At 47.2% G+C, this 6,715-nt stretch overlaps 1 protein-coding gene across 4 annotated transcripts in view; it reads left to right on the top strand.

The window, feature by feature from the left end:
• Nucleotides 1–6,715, top strand: part of PIK3CB (phosphatidylinositol-4,5-bisphosphate 3-kinase catalytic subunit beta) — a 105,911-nt gene continuing 99,196 nt past the window's right edge. For 2 of the 4 annotated variants that reach the window (XM_051626255.1, XM_051626254.1), the window contains exons 1-2: nucleotides 2,776–2,997; nucleotides 5,587–5,744. The gene's annotated coding sequence lies outside the window, so the exon portion shown is untranslated. Of the gene's footprint in view, nucleotides 72–2,774; nucleotides 2,998–5,586; nucleotides 5,745–6,715 lie in introns of those variants that run through there. The other 2 variants (XM_051626256.1, XM_051626263.1) reach the window with 2 other exon arrangements.

Raw genomic sequence — 6,715 nt, 5'->3', positions numbered from 1 at the left:
TGCTCTGGAAGCTCTGGTTTGGTGAGAGGGAGCCACATTCAAAACCCGGCAGAAATGAAATTGTTCTCGAGGTATGTATTTACCAGTGCATTGCTGCAAGCTCTGAAGAAAGCTGTTGCAGTGTTAATAGCTCTACTGCTGCCAGATGAAAGAAGGAGAGTATTCAGATCAAATGAAACAACAGATGTTAAAGCAATTTCTGCCTTCTCTGTTATATTGCACATCAACAGGAACGTGGTAAAGTGCTTTTTTGTACCATTTAGCATCTGACATTTCAGCACAACTTGTAAGTGTGCATTAGGAGAGTGGAATGTTGCTATATTTGTACTTGCAGAGTTGGAATGAGAATAAAATCTGGAGCGATGCAATGTGCACATCAAATGTTTTCCAGAGGGGCTGAGGCTGAGGAAATCCAGCACAGTGAAGCTTGAGCTGTCTTGGAACTTCAGGCTGCAAATGCTGGGAGGCAGAGAGTATATTGGTTTTGAAATGGAACTGAAAACTGTTGAAACTTGCAGCTGCTTCTCCAAACCCAGTTTAATTATGGGATCACAGATACCATTGCAAAATACTGAAATAATGTGCCTGATTTTTGCAGTTACTCTCCAAATATGTTACTCCTTTGTCTTGTCTCCTAGGATATCCATGATCTCTGTCTAGTCACTTCAGAAGGGACCTGTTGTCATTGCAAGGGCTATTTTTAGGGAAGATGGCTTTTGCTGCTGAGAGCTGGTGGGTCCATGATCCAGCTCTGTTTTGTTGAAGCCGTGGTACTGTGCATCATCAGCATGATCTTCCCCCATGCTTCTATCAATTGTTTTCTGTTAGACCCTATCATGACTGTTGGTGAGGTCCCTGGAATCACCACAAGCCATAACCAGAAAAGCTGCTGTCTTGTGCTCTGGGGGCACGCCAAGGGCTACCTCCCACCCCTGCCCATGGCCCAGAAGCCTCCTTCAGCTCATCCCGCAGCCTTCAGTCTAGACCTGAGCTATGTGACAGGAGTGCTGGTCTCCAGCCAGGGTCACACCTGTGTCTGGCCATGAACCCTGGATCCCAACAGACTATTTCAGTCTGCCCTCAGGCTTGCTTTGTCACTCTGGACCTGCCTTGGACACCTGAAGGGGACAGGTGTATTGCTAAAGTGGTGAGGAAGCAGCAGCCTTGGCTGCATTTTGACACGGAAGACAGGGAGATAGGCCTAATGTTTAACTTCCCCATCCTTCTGAAGACAAATTATTTCTGTCTAGAGATGAAGGAACCCCTCTGCATAAAGTGCAGAAACTCTGTCGTGGTAGTTTTGTGCAGGGAGAAACAGCATGTCCTAGAAGGCTGACATGAATGGCAGAGGCAAAAATTGTATAATTCCAGTCTGTTTCCCCCTCTTTTCCAGTACTTCTCAATTAGCTTGTTTGAATGTTGTCTTTCTTTTCTAGGTTCCTTTCTCTGCTCCTGCCTGGACTCTACTTTGTCTCTTTTAAGAGCAACAGCAGTTTTCAGGTGTCCTTTGCTCCTCCTTCAGTCTCCTGTGCTTTGCTGCAATGTTCTCTGTTTCCAGCAGAGGCTGCTAGGGCTGCCTTTGCAGTTAACAGGGTTCCCAGGAGGTGCAAAGGCCTTAGACTTTGCCCTTTGATGGGAGAAGCTGAATTGAGCATCTTAGACAAGCCCACAGCTCCCAGGCGTTTTCCATTGCAGTTCACCTACTTCTCAGGCTACCCTGTCCCACGGTTAAGCTACAGAGTTGCGTGTCCCTTCCCTCCTGAAGTCCTGTCCTATCCCTTTCACCCTCTCACTGAGCTACAGAGGCAAACTGGGTCAGAGCTGCAGAGGGGCTGCAGCCAGCCTGCCACCCCCTCACCCTGCAGTGATAGCCCAAAGGCAGTTGAGAGGAGATTGGGCCAGAAAAGGCACATGTAGGTGAAAGCACAGACACAGAGGGAAAGGCTTTGGACATTGCTGGAGCCTGCATATTGTAAGAACGTTAAATATGTGTCGTTTTTAAAGGAACAGATGGGTAGATACATCTCATTTTATGGTAGCAGAAACTTGTTTTTTACCCCAGACACGAGGAATTTGTCTTTTGGTAGACCTAGAGATCTAGCAGTGAGCACTGCTTTGCAGCTCAAATGTTAAGGGCCAGTTAGCCAGGGAGCAGAGCCCGGGGCTGTCACCAGGCACACACGGGCTGACACCAGGCTGTCACAGAGCCTTGCCCCCTCAGCACTATGGTACCACATCTGGGCTTCTGGGAGTAAAGGAGAATCCGCCACAGGCATCTTCTCTGTGCTGGTGAGCCCCAAGCTCCTCTGAAAAATCACTCTGCTTCCAGACTGAGTACCTGCCTTGGGCCAAGCATGCTTTCCATGATGCTCTCCTGCTGTTTTGCCATTTAGGCTGGTTTATAGTGTTTTATTTCTCTAAGTGATTCTGTACTAAGACTTCTGTGTGTTGGCTGAGCAGAGGAATGAAACTCTCTGTATCCTCAGTTACCCCACCTGTTCTCTGTTCTGCCCGTGGAATAGCGACTCTGCAGGTCAAAGGACTTCAGGGATATTATCCCTGATTGCAGCAAACACGAGTCCCGTGCGGGCAGGCGCTGCGGGGCGCTGAGGGCCGCCTCGGAGCCCCGGGCAGCCCTGCGGACCCCGCAGCCCCCGCAGCCCCCGCGCGGGGCGGCCCGGCCGCCGCTGCCGCTCCCGGCCGCCAGGGGGCGCCTGGGGCCTGACGGGGCCTCCCCGAGGGCGGCCCAGGGGCAACGCGCCCGCCCCTCCCGCCGGCAGCGGCCCGGGGGCAGCAGGGCCGGGGGGCAGCAGGGCCCGGGGGCCGGGGAGGTGCCGGGGGGGTCAGCCGGGCCTCCGAAGCCACCGATCGGCCGGGCCGGCGAGGGCGGGGCCGGCAGGGACCCCCCCGTGCCGGTGTCCGTGCCCCGCTCCGGGCCCTGCGCTCCGCCTGCCGCCGCGGAAGCCGGCTGGAATCGCGGCGTTGCTGAGGGCCCCGGTACGTTTTTCAGAATATTAGACTTAAGCTACAGTGTATTTGTGAAGTGTCTGATAAAGAACAGCCCTGCTTCTGCTTGGAGCAGCTGGACGACAGCAATGCTCTGCATCTTAACAGTGCGTGAGGTCAGAGGTGTCAGAGCTCGGGAGCGGGCCCGTGTGTTCCTGTGGCACCTTGTGCACGCGCTGCTCTCGGTGGCAGGTGAAGGCCCGAGGGTGTTGCTGCCAACCTCAGTGGAGCTGAAATGTCAGCTACAGCTTTTGTTGAAGAGAAATGAAGTGTTAAGGTACAGCACTTGTGAGTTGCTGCCTCTTGGGCATGTCATGCTGTATTTGCACAGTGCTGAGATCCTTAGGCCTTCTGGCACATTCTTCAAGGGGATCTAAAAGGTTCATTTACAAAAATCTAAATCTTTACTACCCTTGCCCCAAGTGGGATTGAGCCCCTTTATAAATACACATTAAATCCTTTTTTATACAGAGGAGTCTCAGCTCAACTCAAATCTTGTGGGAAGGAGTTCCATAGGTTAGTTACCTGCTGTATGGAAAGGGATTTTATAATTTAAAATATTGTCTTTCAAGTTATATTGAAGTCATCTTGTATTTTTAAAGGGGATAACCAGTCAGCCTAGAGCTGACAACAGGTACTTAATCTATATGCGTTAGTGTCAAAACATGTTAAGCATAAACAAGACTTGCATTACTATCCAGTCTTGTTAATGTCCACACTGTCTCTGGACATTATCTTAAATATGTGTGTGAAAAAGTATCTCCTTTCCTCAGATCTGAGTTTTCCACACTTTCCTTCCATAACCCTGTGTTCAAACATGAATACAGGAAAGAGTCAAACTTCTGCCTCTTTTTATTGATCCTGTTAATTCCAGGGTGTGCTTAGATCAAGTTTTCTTTCACTCACTTCTATGTCCTGAACAATCCTGACCTTTCAATATTTGCTTGAGTTTTCCCAGGCCCTGTATCATCAGCATCTCTGTGCAGATTAAGTAGCCAACAGTGTGAGGGCTGGTGTTTTACCCTGAAGCAGGCAAGGATGTAATCTCCCTTCCTTCCTATTACCAGCTAGTACTGCTCATGATATTTTTCCATCAGATGAAAGAGTAGCTGTGTAATTTCACATAATTACAGCTGTACAGTGCTCACATATTTCAGGTTCCTACAAAGATACTTTATTTTTTCACTGTCCCAAACCTAAAACATCCAGACACCTTCCTGCCCTCTTTGAACAGCCACGTGATCCCCTGAAGGCTTTGCAAAACTGTTTGCAGTAAAATCCAGGTAGAAGTTTTTTATCAGCACAATTAAATGTGTGCAGCAATGGCTGAAAACAATAATGCCTTATTACTTTACTGAAGTACAAATATCTCATAAAAAGCCTAGACTGGGTTAGCATTTATTTTTTCCTCTGTAACTGAAATTTGGCTTGAAATGTTTCTAACTACAGCCAGAAAACACTCACAAAACCAAGTCCCTCAGCAGTAACTCATTCACCCATTGGTTCTCCAATTATTTCTTTGATGACTCTTACTTGGCCATGTATGGGATGGGGTGAGCAGTGGAAATGACAGTCAGTGGTACAGAAAGGAGCACTGATGAAAAAGCAGGTTCAGCTATTGCTGAACAATTTGGAGAGTGCTTGAGACCACTGTATATTGGAGAGTGAAATGTGTGTTTCCCAAAGGAGTAGGAGGGGATGTCAAAGTATCTGCGTCTTTAAATAAGCTGGCGTCCTGGTTTTGTTACCTTTATTTAAGGTTATCCCAACAGGCCAGATCTCAGACTTTACTGAAGTTTGCTTATGTAATGACTGGGTTTTCTTCCTCTTTGGATTTTGTCCAGAGAAAGTGGAGAACAGCTATCAGTGAGCTTCCAGCAGTGCTCTGAGTAGAGGGTATGGCCAGCGCATATGAAGATAAGATAGCATTACTCATTATAACAAGTGGCAAAATCTGGCCTGTGGATATCACCACTGTTTTTCCACTTATACAGAGTATTGGTCATATGCCAATAGAAAAAGCTGCCAACTAAAATGTTTTAAGAAAGGAGACATTGTTTGAAACCTGGCAATAAATGTTTTTCTTCTCCTGAAATATAAGCTGAACATATATAAAGAAGACTCAGAAGAAGTGTCTAGTGAGGTTTTAGCATTTTGTAATCATATGGCTGGATTTGTTAACATTTTCCACACTTTGTTCTTAAATAGGTAAGCATTGTAACTAATACTATTCAGTTAAAACCAGCAATTAAACACTGAAAACAAGATGCTGTAATGCAGTTGGATAAATCCATTTAAAAGGCAATTGTATAACGTTAAAATGCCAACAGCATGAATTCTTTGTTGGTTTAAAATTCCTTTGCTGTTCTGCCACTTTCTTTGTTTCTTTATGCTCCTGTGTTTTCTTGTAACTGAAAACATCAGATGACCACTGGGAATGAATATGCAGGGTGCTGCCTCCCAGGATGTGTAGCTGCAGCCTCTAAGCCCAGTGTTAGGGCAGCAGTCGGGATCCACGTGGCCGATTGTTTTGCAGATATAATGGTGGCGTATTTATGGATCTCTAAACTTGTTTTTCAGGATCCGTGGCTGCCTGCATATCGTGAAGCTCGCTGGTTAACAGAAAGAAAGCACTTGTCAGGCAGCAGCAATGCGTCAGTGCAAAATGGAATTCGCAAGACTAAAGTTTACATGAGGCAACAACAAACTCTACTGTGCTGTTCTGTTAGGCAACAAAGGTAATTTGTTATGCAACATAATGAGGACTTGTGTGTGCTAGATGGCAGTGGCTCAGTTGCAGGGCGTTGACATCAACAAGCACATGCAGCGTGCAGATATAAGAGAATCGCTATACATAGCAGAGAGGTCAAAAGCTTTGTTGTTATTACAGGGTTTTTTTCCAACTTACAAAAATCACAGAATAAGCAAACACACTGACAGCAGTCCCACAGTCCTTTATGGTCTGAGTAGGACCTTCATCATTTCCTTTTGGTCTGTGTCTTAGACCTGACCATCAGCCCAGGGGCCACAAGGTCAGGGCTCACAAGTGTCACGCATTTCATGTGGCCCTGACACATTTGGCAGGTCTCCTGCCAGACTGCAGAATGACAAGGGAAAAGCAAGTGTAGGAGATGCAAGATACGCTCTGTTCTCTTTGCTGCTGCCCAGAAGCCCATCATGTCTAATCCCACATGCTCCACTTCTGTTGTTAGCATATACACACCTAAGGGCCAGTTATCCTTCCTGTAGGGAGGAGTGGTCATTCACCTGTATTGCAGGTAAACTGCCAGTGAGTGGGCTGTGTATAGAGCTGGGAATAGAGCCACAGCTTAAAAAGCAGCAAGGTTCTCTGCTTTGCCATATCACCTTTCAAAACAAATCGACCTGCTGGTGTGACTTGGCCTCTTGTTTCTGATGAATGAGGCTGCTCGCTGCCTCCAGAGCTGGGGCTAGACCCAAAGATCCTGTATGCTGACATTCCAGTGCTGTCTCACAAATGCTTGTGTAATCCATTGCTGGGTATATGTTCTCCTGGCCCACACTGAATGTTTCCCTTGTCATTGAGCTGGAAGAGAGAGTCTGGGAGCAATCTCTTCCTGAGAGCTGCAAGGGAGAGTCTGGGCTTAAGCTTCACTGATACATTCATGCAGGAGAAGTAAGGAATCAAAACTGTCTACACTGTCAGTGGCAGGATTGTTGGAGTTCTGAC

Source organism: Apus apus, chromosome 8, assembly GCF_020740795.1.
Source record: "Apus apus isolate bApuApu2 chromosome 8, bApuApu2.pri.cur, whole genome shotgun sequence".
Classification (NCBI taxonomy): Eukaryota; Metazoa; Chordata; class Aves; order Apodiformes; family Apodidae; genus Apus; species Apus apus.
The sequence above is the reverse complement of the archived record's forward strand: the minus strand, read 5'-3'. Positions and strand labels throughout refer to the sequence as shown.